A 17107-nucleotide genomic window follows, 5' to 3' on the forward strand; every position below is an offset into this window, starting at 1 on the left:
GCTGGACAGTAATTTAAATTAATTTATTATTCCCACTCCAGTCTACATAAAATTAATATAAATGCTGGACACTAATTAAATATATTTTACTATTCCAACTCCAGTCTACATAAAATTGAAGTAGGTGCTGGACACTAATTAAATAAAAATTACTATTCCCACTCCAGTCTACATAAAATAGAAGTAGGTGCTGGACACCAAATAGATATAAATTACTATTCCCACTCCAGTCTACATATAATTAATATAAGTGCTGGACACTAATTAAATATAATTTAATATTCCCACTCCAGTCTACATAAAATTAATATAAGTGCTGGACACTAATTAAATATAATTTACCATTCCCACTCCAGTCTACATAAAATTGAAGTAGGTGCTGGACACTAATTTAATATATTTACTATTCCCACTCCAGTATACATAAAATTAATATAAGTGCTGGACACTAATTAAATATAATTTAATATTCCCACTCCAATCTACATAAAATTAATATAAGTGCTGGACACTAAATAAATATAATTTAATATTCCCACTCCAGTCTACATAAAATTGAAGTAGGTGCTGGACACTAATTTTAATTAATTTACTATTCCCACTTCAGTCTACATAAAATTGAAGTAGGTGCTGGACAGTAATTAAATACAATTTAATATTCCCACTCCAGTCTATATAAAAATAATATAAGTGCTGGACATTAATTAAATATAATTGTATATTCCCACTCCAGTCTTCATAAAATTAATATAAGTGCTGGACACTAATTAAATATAATTGACTATTCCCACTCCAATGTACATAAAATAGAAGTTGGTGCTGGACACTGATTAAAAATTATTTACTATTCCCACTCCAGTCTACATAAAAATAATATAAGTGCTACACACTAATTAAATTTAATTTAATATTCCCACTCCAGTCTACATAAAATTAATATAAGTGCTGGACACTAATTAAATATAATTTAATATTCCCACTCCAATCTACATAAAATGAATATAAGTACTGGACAATAATTAAATATATTTTTTTGTAAATTATTTAATATTATATAATTTTTCACAAATTTTAATATCAAATATTTATATATTTTTTATTTTTTATACAATTCTATTCTTTATAATATTTAAATTTTCAAGTTTTTATTTAATTTTTTAATTTTCGAAATGTAATAATTTAAATTTTAATGTTTATATTGTCTATACAATGTTTTTAAATGTATTATAATTTCTATACACTTCTAATTTTTCTATAATTTGTAATATCTATATTTTTAACATATTTATAATTTCGAAATTTGAATTTTATATTTTAAATTTTACAATTTTACATTGTCCATAAAATTGCTTCCTATCTATCAATTTTTTATATTATATATAATTTTTGCATCATTTTTATTTTATTTAAACTATATTTTCAAAACACTCCCTACCCTTATCCCCTATAAACTCTAAAACCCACTCCTAAAAATATAAATGTATTTATATAAATTATATTATAATATATATTTATTTATTTGTTACTAAATTAAATTAACAGATCAGAAAAATAAATTAGCATAATTAATATATATATATAGTAGCAAAAATGTTATATTTCATTTTTAAATTTCCAATTTCGTTTTTCAATTTGCGAAATGTACATTTTTTTTAATTTTTTTTAATTTCTATTCATTATATAATGATTTTTCTATATATATTCTATTGAAATGTATTAATTTTATACTTATTTTTTTTAAAACACTCCCCACCCTTATCCACTATAAACCCAATAACCCGCTCCTAAAAATATATATGTTAATTTATATATATATAGTAGCAACATTTTTATATTTCATTTTTAAATTTCAATTTTCGTTTCTCAATTTGCAAAATTTACAAATTTTTTTATTTTATATTTTTACATTTCTATTCATTATATAATGATTTGTAAATATATATTCTATTTAAATTTTTTATTTCTATACTTATTTTTTTAAAACACTCCCCACCCTTATCCCCTATAAACCCAATAACCCGCTCCTAAAAATATATACGTTTTTTTAATTATTATATAAAAAAATAAAACATTCTTTGTTATTTAAAATAACATTCATAAATTACAATACAACATTAACTTAAAATTAAATTTTTATACTATTATTTACTATCATACGATATTTTTGGGATTCGATATTTTGTCTTCCGATGTAATTACTTACGATATTATTATACACATATCATTAACGATATTTTTGTATACGATATTTATTATTGCGATATTTTTTACCAACGATATTTAATCTTCGATATTATGTCATATCGATATTATTTTTTCGATATTATGTCTGATTACCGGAGAAAATAGCGGACAAGAAGGAATTTGGGCCTTCTTACTTGTACTAGCAATCCACGGATCAAGAACAGGGCTACTGCCGTCCCTTGCTGGAAGAAAGGAGAACCAGCCTGTATCAATTGACCTGGTAAAACCACACCATGTGGCTGATAATAAGTAGTAGGCCCAGTGGGCTCCCAAGATGTAGCAGACCACTAAATCTTGCTACTATCCAAGAGGTTCGAACTGAAAGACTCATGACCTTTGAAGATTCTAAAGTGAGATAAGAAGGACTATACAAAAAAGCCATGGAACTTGTGCCTCTTGAAACCCAAATAACAGTTTGTCAAGAAACTCCCGTCTAAAATGATGTAGCATCTTACTATACAAACATGTCAAGGGAACAAGCAACTCTAGCGATTTCAAAGAATCCGGATGCAATACGAACTATTGACAGAACTGCCTCTGGCTATTTTATCAACTTTGATAACTTTTCTGAGGATCCCAGTGAACCTGAAACTACGCCAGCAAATAAAACTTTCAAGGAAAAATTAATGGAACTTGGTCAAGAGCTTGCTAAAATATATCCGGTTTCACCGTGGGTTGAATTTTGGATTGGGTTAGGTGTATTTTTTCTCCTTCTATGGCTCATTCTTGTTTTAAGTCTGGGAAAGCGGATAGATGGAAAACATTAAAATTGACACAGCAAGTAAGAACATCAACTTGCTTCTGAAGCCACACAAATCATCTCATCGTGAACAACGAGACCTGTCATCAGTGAACATCACAGCGGTTCCTCTACCTGGTGGAATAGCTTGGGATACAACTGATTATGACATTTATGGCCCTGTCGAGCTGCTGAAAATTCCACACCAATTTAAGGTTTCCTTGAGTGACTTTGTTTCACCCAGCACACTTTCTGATGATTGGGACTTTGAAACTGTTAATAACATGATGGCAGACATAGAAATGTCAGCAAAATTTACAAAACATGAATACTCAGAAGGTTCAGCAAATTGGGCCCGATTCACAGAACTAAAATAAGACAAAATCCTAAACTTACTACTTTTGGTATTCACAGAAGTTAGGATTTTGTTTTAAGACAGACTTAAGACAGACTTAAGACAAAATCCTAACTTAAGTCTGTCTTAAGTCTGTCTTAAGACAAACTTAAGACAAAATCCTAACTTCTGTAAATACCAAAAGTAGTAAGTTTAGGATTTAGTCTTAAGTTAGTTCTGTGAATCGGGCCCATTATGAAGAAATGTATTGTTTTAATCATTTTGGTCATTATTACTTGCATAAATCTGCGAACCCTAGAAATGTTTTAACTTATAATCAATGGGAACATTGTTCAATACCTTCAAAAGGTAGTTCAAAAAATTTATTGGAAAATGTCCATATTTCACAGGTTTTTATGTTACAAACCCAGAAAGTTTTTACTTTAAAAATGCTAATAAGACAGGCATGAAAAGTATGTTGACAAATACTAAGCACATTTATTCTGCGGCCTTTTATGCTCAATTGTCCACCTTAGGCTTTGACTTTTGGAAAGACAACATTGAGACAAAAACTGTTTGGGGCACAACGGACTGGCAGGTACAAGTGTTTAGAAGCATTGTGCAGAGCCTGCATCATCCCAGAACAAATTATGTTTTTAAATGACACTGTTCAACAGACATCTTGTCTTGGCATTGCTAAGATAAAAGATTTAAACAAACCGTCCATACCTAAGCCCACACCTGATAGTAATTTAACTTCAAGTGAGGAGGTAGACGTAAATATATTTTACAACAGAACAGAACAAATCCTGAATGGAAAAAAATTATTAATCTGGCCTACAGACATGAATAACTATCAAGATAGACTCCTGAACAAGACACAAGGGTTCATAGTAACTCCACCAGATCCAAGATATATCCAAAGACAACATCCCGGGATAATAACAACTTATAGTGTAGGTAAACTATGCCTTGAGTGGCTGAGGAAATCTACACTTCCAGAAATAAAACAACACTTATCTTTGCTTAAAGATGGCGTTGATTTACGAGAATTCTTACTGGGACCTCGGAATCCACGTCATAAATGTTTCATATTCGCCGGTATATAAGCTGCATACAATGAAGCATGGAAAGTCACGCAAATTGAAACAGCTGAAAGAATACGAGAAATTGATCGTTTAAACTTAGAGAAATCACTTTAGAAAGAACCAGGGCTCTCGTATTGGCAAGTGGGGCAGGTGTTTATATCAATAGCTTATTTAATTGTTTGCGCTTTGATTATACTGAAGTGAGAAACGTCTGGGGTTCCAACATACCAAGAGTGCCCCAATAAAATGCTTAGGACATAAATGCTTGTGGAGGCATATGCAAGCCGAGTGAAGGGTTTAAAGAGTTTTAATGCTTCATGGCAGTTTTTGGATTCAATAGAAGAGGCAGGCCTTGAAACTGGCCTGGTAGCAGTGAAACTGGTGATTGCATGAGGGCAATATTGCTGGAAATCTGCAAGTTTCTACACAGCAATAGGCAGGCATTGCATGTATACATTGAAATATCCTGTTTTTCTGTACTGTCCTCTATCTGTTGATTGAGAGTCAGGAAGGGTAGGGCTGTTCTTGCTCCCAGTAGTGGTATTTATAATCAAGCTGGCTTGTTCAACTTACTTGTTGTGTTCTTTGCTGCTATTATGTGTGTACTGTATATTCTTTCTAAACACTGAATGAACAAAGTGTTGTAGAAGTGGTGATTTAATGCGGCACAATTGAACTTTACTTATTGCTGCCATTATATGTGTGTTGTATATTTTTTCTAACCAATGAATGAACGAAGTTATTGTATATGTGGAGATTTAAGGTGGCACAATGGCACTGTACTTTTGGTACTATGTATTTCAATATTGTTGTTTTTGATTGTTAGTCATATGATGTCGGCTATAATGGGCTTCAAAATTCATGTGCTCGACCGCTTCACTCCTAGCCAGACTCGTGAAGCGGTAATAATGGTTGATGCAGACAAAGCATTCAACCTGGTTAACTTGTAAGCTCTTTTGTAGGGCCTGGAGAGGTTTGGTTTCCTGCCCACTTCATCTTAATGCTGGAGGACCTATATCAAGGGGCACAGGCAAAGGTTTTTGTGAATTACAATCTTGTGGGGGGTAGTGGGTATAATGTCAGGAATGTCCTCTGACACCAATTTTATTGACCTTTTTTATAGGTTCAGGTGATGGAGCAAGGTTTTGCACATTAAGCGACTTGCTTGTATCAAGAACCTCAAATAACCCTAATTAACTAATCAACCTGTTTGTGTTACTAATATTGCACATTTTACACTACACGGGGTGTCCCAGAGACGCTTGCCTATGTGTTTACTAAAAGGTAATACGCTTGCCACCTAAAATGGCTGCTGCTACACGGGAATTTAGTCTGCGCATGCGTCGGTCATACCCATGTGACGTGACATACTCGCAGTTCTGGTGGAATTTGTTGCTCATGCGCAATGCAATTAAGATGGCTGCTCTGTGTTCTCACATGCTCTAAGCGTGCATTGCCGCTTTTGCAAAGCTGTTTGTTCTGCACTTACCCTAATGCAATAGTTATTATAAAGTAAGGGATATAGTATAGCCATTTCATTATATACAGTGTAATCTTTTATTCTGTGTTTCTAAATTGTTTTCGCTTGCTTTTCATGTATCGTATTCTTTGGGCCTTGGAGGTGCTTACTAACCCATCTTGGAAGCCCGTATGGTACCAGTCATGTGATGGGGGAAAAGAAAACCATGCAGTAGTGGAACCCAGCCAGCTGGCAGCCTCGCCCAAGATGCTCCTGGGAACCGACCTGTAACCCAGCAGGACGAAGCTGATCTGTACCTGAATTTGTTACATTTGTAGTAAACTGCTGTATACTCTATTGTTCTCTGTAAAACATATGCCATGGGAAACTAGAATTTAAGGGGTGGGTACGAAAACTGATATTAAGCCTGAGAAAGTCTAAAATTTAGGTGGTGTGATGACTTAACCTCCTCCTTTGTCCAATCAGAATTGGGGATCCTTACACTTGCAACATTGGGGGGTGGTACACTGACCCGAAAAACAGTATAACTAGCCTAGGTTTAGCTAGAGAAATTGTCCGACTTGTCCGAATAGCTGACCTGTCACTGACCCAACGCACTCTATAGGTGACTGATACAGAGAGCTGCGGAGCACTCTGTCCGAATTTCCACAAACCCACTCGGGGTTTTGGGAAACCTTAAGAACTGGTGAAGCACTTTGCTGGGAGATTCGAAAACCCAATCGGGGTTATTGGCAGATTCCTTGCAGAGAGGGAGTAGCGCAGGCGTTGCAACCGAAGCTGCGGGTGTTGGTCGTACCCTTTGGTGAACCCGGTTCTGATCCAAAATTCTGGGGTTATCCTGTCCTGACTGTCCATGAGCTGTACCTGCTCGCCTACTGGCAACCTAAGTCCTTGAGGGTCCTTTCCCGTCTTTCCAAAACTGACCCGTGGCCAGGGTTAGTCTTCACTTTATCTTAGGTAAATATAAAATCTGTGTTTGTGTTCGTTTATCTAAACTTGCTGTCCTAACGTCTTGAATAAAGCATAATTGCATATGTTCCTTTTTCCCCTGTCTCTCTATAAATGAGATTTTCATGTATTAATTGTCTATTAGCATGTTCCACTTTTCTACCTACCTTTAGTTAAATGCTAAATCGTTTTGCATATATAGTTTGTTCCATTCTTGCCCTCCCTATAGAAAATAAGCACATCTGGATAAATAAAATTGCATACGTTTCATTTCCTTTGAACCGTTAGTGAATATCGAAAGTCTACTTTGATTAGTATGTTCCTTTTCTTTACCCCCCTTTAGTGAAGTTGTGAAAGTCTGTGGATCAAAATAGCCTGTTCCTTATTTTCTCCTTCCCTTTAATTTTCGATTTCTAAATGATTCTTTGCCTCATTCATAGCTATACGATATTTCTAATTCTAGTTATAGATAGTTTGATCTGTGTTAATCTTCTACTCATGGCATATGATGATGATGATTGATTAGATAAAGGTTTTCAAAACTTCCTGAGTCTGTGGTTAATATAAAGAGTACAAACATTATTCAATTATATATGGTATTGTGGTGTCTACTTATTCCACAGCTAGCTCCTTGATCCATTGTGATCTTAGGTACCTGTGACAAGGATTGGTAAGTCAGGTACACAGGAATAAATAGAAAGGAACTGAATTGCTGGTAGTAGAATGTAGGTTACCTGATTAAAGTGTAATGAGAATATTTTATGGGCCCAAGTGTGTATTATTTGGTAACAAAGTTCGTCGGGTGACCTGCGCGCTCTATCAGTAATTTTCTGGTAGCAGTAGTATGGTTAAGGACTAGTTAAGATAGGTAGATAGGTTATTTGCTGATAACTGTGTAAAATAAAATTGCTGCTAAAATGTTTTTGCTGCTAAAAGCGATCGAATATAAAAATTGCTTTTAAATATTATGAAATGTTTTTTGAAATATTTTTGATGAAATGTTGTTATATTGATTCATGTATTAACACAATTTGTTAGTGACTGTTATATGTTTGTCTGGAATCCCCAGGGGCAGAATAGCGGGTGGTGAGGAGAATCCACCTCGCAGTGAGGTCAGTGGCTCGAGGAAAATTAGTGCATGGTTAGGCAGAACTGGAAGCGCTAATTAGGGTTTTCTGTATGAATAGTTGAATAAATGATAGCAACGAGTTCACTAACCAAACTTCAATTGTGACATAACCTAGTAAGGGTCACACGGAAGGAGTAGTAGGTTCGTCGGAGCTTGAGTGATAGCAAAAGAGTTCACTAGTGAAACTTTAGACTTAGTCTATATCCCAAAAATTAGTTGATGAGTCAAAGAAGTAGCAGGCTCTCTAATGCTTGTGTGAAGGGTAGGCAGAAGGGATCTATCCGCAGTATATGAAAAGTAGACAGAAGAGGTTTACTTGCAGTGAAACAAATCTTTCCTTTCTAGACACTCGAGTACAGTGGCAAATGTTATACATTGTGAATTAAACAAAGCACTTACACTTTAAGAAAATGAAAGAGAGTGTCCGTTACCTTGTGAAGGAGGGAGTCAGTCGCGGAGCTGTGCTGACGTCACTCTGTGCCGCGCTGGTATTGGTCGAAACAGCGGGTGTGTAACGGAGCTGGTATTGTAAAGGAGGGGTGAGCGCAGGAGCGTGAGAACGCGTCTCACGGAAAGGCCGCACTCCCATTGGTCGAAACTATTTACAACCACAGTGTTGATTGGTAAACAGAAGTACGTATTTTTCACGCGATCTAAGTCTTTGCAAAATATATGTGGTATCCGACTCGTCCCGAGACTCGACCTGATCCTAGATACCAAGGATTTGTGAGAGATCAGTGGAAAGGTTGGAGACTGCACGGAATGTACGGAGGCAAGAGAAAAATAACTTTAGTGAACAAAGTCAAGAATTATTTTAAGAGAGACAAGCCAATCAGAACTAGAGAAGGAGTTATCATTCCACCACCAAACACTCCCGCTTCATTTATGATGTTTGACAGAGGGTATCATGCTTGTGTATGGTTGGAAAATTGGGTGGAATACACTAAAGATGACGGAATTTTAGCATTTCCCTTAGAAGGTACCTTTAATGGTAGGATTTTGTTTAATTTAGGGACTCGAAAGAATGATTTGCATCCCAGACCCAGACTAACACAATATGAGGCCCTAGAAGAATGGGAAATAGAGGCTTTTGAGCGAGACAGACCCAGAATGGACAAAGGGTTAGCAAAATTTTATCCAAAAGCTAAGAAAGAGACCCGAGAGAAAAGAATGAAAGAATGGAGACAGAACATGATGGTAGAAGGACTGTTCCCAGTATTAACTGTAGACGAACCCCTGGGAGGTAAAAGGACCGAGAAAACTAGACACTTAATGACTACTGGTGATTCTGAGGATGAATACCTGGAGGATTTATTCATGAAAAATCCACCACCATATAATGAGGAACCTAGGTCCCTGAGTACGAAAAATCCCTTCTTTAGGCCTCCCTGTAATGAGGGGTCGAGTACGTCCGAACTGACTGTTCCATATTATAGGCCTTCCTGTAATGAGGGACCAAGTATGGCAAATCCAAGTGCACCGAATCTTTACCCTCCTTTGATCCCACAGATTGTACATGAAACCACCATGGAAAAGGTATTACAGGACCGAGAGAGAGAGGCTTTAATTAAACAGAGAACTGAACTTATTCAGAAGATTTCCCAGTTAAATACAAGTCCTGAGGCTTTGACAATTCCAGTAACTATTGGCCCAGTTGTTCCTCTGCACGGGGATAAACAGGCTAATCCAAAGACTCCAGTTGTAACTCCATCTGTAGTGCAGCCAAGAAAAGAGCCCTTAATAGTTGATGATCAGGCAAGTGAATGCGAATCTGTAATTTCCCTGATGGATTTACCCATAAGGGAACCAGAAGTCAATTCACAGAGAAAGAACATTCATATTGGTGCAAGAGAAGTTCAGATTGAGTCCTCGTCTGATACTAGAAGTGCCACAGTAGTGACTCCTGAAGAAATAGATCGATGGACCCGAGAACTAGAGAAAATAAATCCTCAGCCAAAACCATTAGATATTTACAAATTAAGAATAGAATTGGAAGAACTGATGGCTGGGAATGTAGGACTGGACAGGCTGAACACCCTTAGTGAGGAAGAATTACTATTCATTTGTAAAAGTATTACTCGAAAACACCAGAGTGTTCCATGAGAAACTAATGGACACAGCAGCTAGCATGGGAATAGACGTCAGCAGATCCAAAGTGTTGCAAAAACCCTACAGAGCAGAATTTTCTGACAAAGATTTAGAAAACATGAACGTGTCAGGGAAAAAGGTCCAGATAAGAGAATTGCTGAACCTGTTACAGAAATGGGGAGACCTAGAAAAATGGAAAGCCAGGTGGGCAAAGAAAAAGGAAGACAGTAGATCTAGACAAGTGACTTCTGAATATGTCCTAAAAGAAGCTGACAAGGCAGAAACATTGTATCCTATGAGAGAAGTGCCAGGTGGAGGATATGTACATGTTCCATGGTCCAGACAGGATATTCTGTCATTTACAAATGATTTCCCAAAATTACGAGAGAAACCTGTAAATGGTACAGACAAGTTGAGAGATTTGTTAAAGTTCAAAAATGCCTTCTGAAAGATCTAGATGGGTTCTTTAACATTGTAGTTCCCGTAGATTTGTGAACAGAATGTAAAATTGCTGTTGATTGGCCAAATGAAGAATATGCCAGAGACCCAAAGACAGGAGCTCCTTCAGGGGAGGTGATGAGGAAGTATGACCAGGTAATATTGTACCTGAAAGGAAAGGTGCCTGCAAAAGAGAGAGATTGGACTCGAATAGATAGAACTACCCAGAATCGAGATGAAACTGTGCATTCATACTATGAACGACTGTTACAGGTGTTCAAAACGTACAGCGCGCTAGATAACATTGAGATGAAGGACATGACTCATTTCATTTATCGATTTGTGTTGGGATTAAGACCTGAAATTTCACAATGGATTAAAGAAAATATAATCTGCTGGCAAGCAAAACCAATTGATGAGGTCCTGAAATATGCCAAGTACTGTCACAGGATTCAGGAGAATGAGGGGACTGAGGCCCCTGTATTAGGGATGGCAACATTTAAAATGTTTGGTGATTATATTTTCTTATACCTTAGACCTGAAAGGCCGATTGTTCAAGGAGTGTTGGGTACGTTTGAGCAGTTTAAAATCATTGTGGGGTATAACATTAATCAGAATGAATCTGAGAGGCTCCTTTTCTATTTATTGCTTTATTTTTTTATTTCAAATTAGTTTTATTATTACATAAGTTAGCAATCTCTCTTCAGCAGCAGGCCTGCTCCCAAAGTCTAAGACGGTATCTGAGGATCTTTGTAACAAATAACTACTCCCAGCTTTATCAATTAAACTTTGTTGCAAAGCTGGCAAACATTAAGGGCTTACTTGATAGATAAGCACTCTTTCCCCTCACATTAGTTGGTAGAGCAGCCCTCATTAACATGTCTATATAACCTTTGCTGCTACTTCTTTCTCAATTGTCCCTATAAAAGTTAATAAGAGCTATTTCACAGAACTGGAAGTGCTTTTCGGGCACTTTGTTTGGAACAAGAAGGCTCCTAGAGTAAAACTCCCTGTACTTCAATTAGATACTAGCCAGGGAGGATTGGTGCTACCACATGTACAGCTATTTAAAGAAACAACATTTTTAGATGCTTTAGTGAGATCAATAGATGGAAAGAGGACAGTCAATCTTTTTTTATAGACAAAGTGATCCAGGAAGCTGAAACCCAGATGCTGACTTTTATTAAGACAACACAACTCCCTGAAAACAAAACACAAGGATTTACAGGAGATAAGTGGCTGACCCCAATCACTTTATCTATCTAAACATATTTCATTAGTGTGTACTGTATATTTTTCCTAACCAATGAATGAACGGGTAATTGCATAAATGGAAATTGAAGGTGGCACAACGGTACCTTACTGATTGATACTGCATATTCTTTATTGGCGTTTTTAATGTATTGACTGTCTTCCTTTTTTACACTTGTATGGCATCATTATATTTGCTTCCTACCTACAGTGATAGGTATAGTATGTCATGTGTACTGTATGTTTTCTATATATATCTGATCTGCGATTCTGCCCAATAAATAAATGGCCATCATTTGAGTCTGATTTAAGCTTTCGTGGCACTTGCCTCATAGTTGTTTTAGTCTTTTTCCTTTCACCATCAACTTAGTGTTTACTGATCGCCAATAATTTTTTTTGATTTAGATTATATATGTTGTTTTGGTTATTTTGTTTGATTCTGACTAGAATGGGTCCATAAGAGCAGCAAATATTTCGATCGAGGCAAAAGGCAAGATGGCCGCAATTAGATTGTAGCGCAGTCGCAATTCTTCCTTCTCCCTCCCTGACCTAAGATGGTGGTCTAAGTAGGATGCTGTGGACCCCCGGAGGCTCGGGATCCCTGACAGTCACGAGGCAGAGAGACTCCGGAGCAGGGCACTGGCTGACATCTACAACAGCTGTATTATTTTCCGCCATCAAGTTTGGCTTGGGGAAAATTGCCGCTTTGCTTCTACGAACAAGGACAGTAACAGCGATGCCCCCACGCGCTCCCAGGCAAGCGAAGGAGCAGAATGAGTCGGGGGCCAGCGCCGAGAAGCTGCCAAAGTAAGATCTCCCAGCCCTGGGTGCAGCTCAGCGCTCTGCAGCTACAGCACGGAAGTGCCCGAACGTAACAACAAAGAAGAATACGGAACTGCGCGGAAGAGCCGGCGAAGCATCTAAAACGGATGGAGCTCGGAACGCTGCAGTGCAGAAACCCTCCAAAGACGGCGGCAAAATTAAAGACAAAGCAATGAGACAGCCTACTGTTGTGGAAGCCTTCAGTGCCAAAGCTCTAGAACATCTGCACGCTGATTGCAGGGAAACGAAGACAGCGCCGTCCTCGAGGACGCTTATAGAGTGGTTGCCAGGCAACGATCTGCTTCAGCGCGAACTCCTCCGGCTGGTCAGACGAGCGGCATAGCAGGCACAGCAGGCAACGAAAAGGGTGAGGGAGCTCAGGAACTGCTCCTGGATGGTAATGAAACTCCGGTCACAACATCTACATGCAACAAAGACATGATGAGTGCTTTGCTTGTGGTTGAAGCTGGTCTCAATACCCCGCATCAAAATGTGAGTACGTGGGGGAGCGACCTTAGCTTGGCAAGGCTTGAAGATGGTTTAAAGCCTAGGCAGCAGCAAGGGGCATCGGAGAGAGGGGGGGGAGGCTCACCTGAGGGAGACTATTTCTTTTCCCTTAACGAGGACTCAGAGTCTCTCCTGTCAAGAGAAGGGAGTGAAGTAAGCCCAGGGGATGATTCGGACACAGGAACCAGTGCATCTGCCGGGAGGAATAGGCAGAAAAAGCAAAGGTCCAAAATTAGAGTCAGCGGACCTAGGATCCCCTCGGAGGCCAATAAGAAATTACTTTGGGATTACTCAGCTACCTCACAAATGTATCAGGATGGCACAATTCCACCAAGCCTAGAAGGAGAGGTCACCCCCATCCCACCTCAGCCTGCCTCACTAGAACTACTGTTTAGCACCCTAAAACAGATGCAGGGAGAAGCAAGGGTGGAGAGCCGCAGGGCTAGACAGGCGACAAAAAAAGTCCAAAACACGCTTAGGAAAGTCAACAAACTGTATGAAGGAATTGCGGAGAGAGTGACGCAGGTAGAGGAATGGACAGGAAGGCTGGAAGATGATATCGGTAGCCTGCAGACTTTCAAACAGGCACAGGAAAAGATGGCAGAAGACATACAGTGGAAGCTGGAGGATTTTGAAAACCGCCAGCGGCTGAACAATGTCAGACTACTGGGTGTGGCCGAAGGGGTGGAGGGGCAAGATGCCCCTCCACCCCTTGTTAGAGGGTACCTTCCCCGAATCACCAACCTGGCAGTGGGAGAACGAGGTGCAAAGAGCACACCGGTTCCCATTCATAAAAGGGCGGGGAGGATCACAGGAGGGTATGCCTAGAGCAATACTGGCTTATTTGGGCAACTACTTGCTCAGACAGGAAATTATGGACAAGGCAAGGCCAGAGTCTAAGCGTTCATTTAACGGCACTACCTTTTTTCGCCAGGCCTGACTCCTGCCATGCAACAGTTGAAAGAAGGTGGCGGCTTAGGCAATTAATCTCCCCGTTTCAGGCCCTAGGCTCAGAGGCTTACTTACTATACCCCGCTAGCCTTAAGGTGATCACAAAGGGGCAAGTGAAAATTTTCTTTTCTGAGGTCAAGGCACAACGGTATATGGAGAAGCTAAAAGGACAGAAGGGTGGCTAAGGATGGCTAAATGAAGCAAATTGAAGCATAGGTCAAGGGACCTGGGGACACTTGGGTTTCTTACGAGTGTTTTCTCTATTTTCTTTCCGACAGCTCTAGAGCACAGGCTGACTGTGGTGGGTGGACATAGGGATCAGGGGCAAATACAACACAGCAGGGATTAACAGCCATAAAGGGAGTTAGAGGGAGGTGATAGCTGCAGTTCAAAGAGGTCACACATAGGTCATGACTGACCTATTTGCCTGTAAGGGGGGTGCAGGGGGGCTAGGGGGGAGGGGCGCTGGGAGGGGCAGGAGCGGTGGAGGGTTGGAGTCAGGGGGTCAAGGGGGGAATGCTAGACATACATACTCAAGGTATGCACAGCACAGCACATATTTTTTGCAAGATTTGGGTGGGAAAGTTAGGACAGCAATTTGACATATTCTGATGAGTATCCGAATTGCATCAATAAACGTGTGTGGCCTCAAGGAGGGTGATAAAAGGCAGCGGGTGGCAGCGCTCCTCAGATCAATGTATTTAGATCTTGCGTGTCTACAAGAGACGCACATTGAAGGGGCAAAAGGCTATCTCCTAAGGCAGTTGGGCTTTACAGTACTGGCGTGCACAAAGCAGGGGACCAAAACACAGGGGGTCGCTGTACTTGCCAGAAGGGGGGACACAGTAGTTAAGAGGAGGAAGGAGGACCAATGGGGGAGATGGGTACTACTCCAGTGTATTACCAAGGGTGAGACATTTACTTTAGTATCAATTTACGGGTCTACGGAAGACGACCCAGATATCTTTGAGTTTCTGGATTCAGAACTACCCCTATGGCCGGAACCTATTATTTGCTGTGGGGACCTCAATATTAATGGGCTGACCGGTTTAGGTATAGAGAGGGGGGAGGCACATACTGGCCGTAAGAAGAAGACTTGTCGAGCAATAGTTGATCTGGCACACCACAACTCTTTGATGGATCTCTGGGCCCGGCTCAATCCGGTTGGTACCGGTAGCACATTTTATTCAGCACCACATAGGACCTCCGTAAGATTGGATAATTTCTTAGTATCAAACTCACTAGTTGCAAAGACACAGATAGAAAAACAACAACAAAATAGTACCCGACCATAACCCTTTAATACTCATGCTTAAAACGGGGAGGGTTATTAATAAGGAGAACAACTGGACCTTTGAGAGGACATTATTAAAGGACGAGGAGTATGTTAACCATATGAAGGGGTGGATCAGCATGTACTGGGAGATCAATAGAGGCAGTACCTCTCCAGGCGTCGTCTAGGATGCTTTCAAAGCAGGGGTACGAGGTGAGACTTTGAGCTACACACTACATAAGAAAAAGAAGGAGAAGGAAAGGGTAGAAAGAATCACAAGAAAGTTGGCAGAGGCAGAGGAGGAGCTGAATGTAGCTATACAGATGAAGGCACCCCTGGAGGATATCCTCCTTAGGATCGCGGTAGGTAAGGCAGAGGCAAGCGAGGGTATTGCAAGTAAAGCAGCAGCCAGCTATTTGGTTAAGAAGGAGAGGTGCTATGAGCTTAGTAAGAGAGTAGGACATATCCGAGCGATACGCACAAGACAGAAAATTGCGGCAGGGGAAGTAAAGGAGATCGTAGATGGTAAAGGAGATATAGTTACAGATGCTGGGGCAATACGGGAGGTTTTTAGACTTTTTTATAGGGCTCTGTATAACCAACCCCAGATAAGTGATGTAGTAACCATTCAGGAATATCTAAAAGATATTCTGCACCCGGTTCTCCCAGAGGAAGAGAAGGCAGTTCTGGATCTCCCTATAAGCCCAGAGGAGGCAGCTACCGCATTAAAAAATCTCCCCTCGGGCAAGGAGGCAGACCCGGATCAGATACCGGACGAATTTGATAAAGTCTTTCAGGATGTGCTAAGTAAGGACATATTGGTTACTTTAGTACAAGCGCAACAGGGAATCTCTACCCCAAACTCCTGCGGGGGCAGACGTATCTTAAAAAAGGGCAAACCATCATTAGATCCTGGTTCCTATAGACCTATAACACTCATGAACGCTGATGCCAAGATTTTTTCAAAAATATTGGCTATGAGGTTTGGCAGGGTGATAGAGAGCTTGTTAAGCCCTATGCAGCATGGTTTCATACCAAGGAAGGGGACTACACAACACATAAGGCAAATGTTTACATTATTCGATGCAGTGGAGGTCTCAGGAGATCCTGTCGCAGCCTTGCTACTTGACGCAGAAAAGGCATTCGACAGGGTCCCCTGGGAATACCTCTGGATGGTTATGAGATGGTGCGGCATAGGCAAGGTTATATAGGGGCTATACAGACTCTATATAGGGATCCGACAGCCCGACTGAGAATCAACAAAGGACATACTGACCCGCTGAAGATTAAGTGAGGCACAAGGCAAGGGTGACCATCTTTGCCTCTCTTATTCGCTTTATATATGGATCCACTTCTCAGCAGGTTGGAATATAACAATAGGATCCCCCCTGTTATCATGTATGGGCAGGAGTTTAAGACCTTCGCTTATGCAGACGACGTCGCAATTGTTACATCAGCACCAGCCGCTGCCATTAGGGAGGTAGAGGCAGAAGCCCGGGGATTCGGGCTGGTTTCGGGCTACGCTATTAATAGGGCTAAAACCCAAATTATTAAGAACACTTTTACGAACTGCGAGGATGATAGGGTGGTATCTTCGGCCGTATATCTAGGAATTAGGATTTTAGCAGATCTAAGCAGCTCAGTAGACCAAAACATCGAGTCATTATTAAATAAAGTCAAAGGCGACCTTGAAAGGATACATAACCTCCAGCTGTCGCTAGTGGGCTGCACGAATGTTATCAAAATGATTATCTTACCTAAATTTCTGTTTCGGGCAATTCCACTTTTTTTTAGGCCAAGTGGTTCAGCGCACTG

Source organism: Lissotriton vulgaris, chromosome 9, assembly GCF_964263255.1.
Source record: "Lissotriton vulgaris chromosome 9, aLisVul1.2, whole genome shotgun sequence".
Classification (NCBI taxonomy): Eukaryota; Metazoa; Chordata; class Amphibia; order Caudata; family Salamandridae; genus Lissotriton; species Lissotriton vulgaris.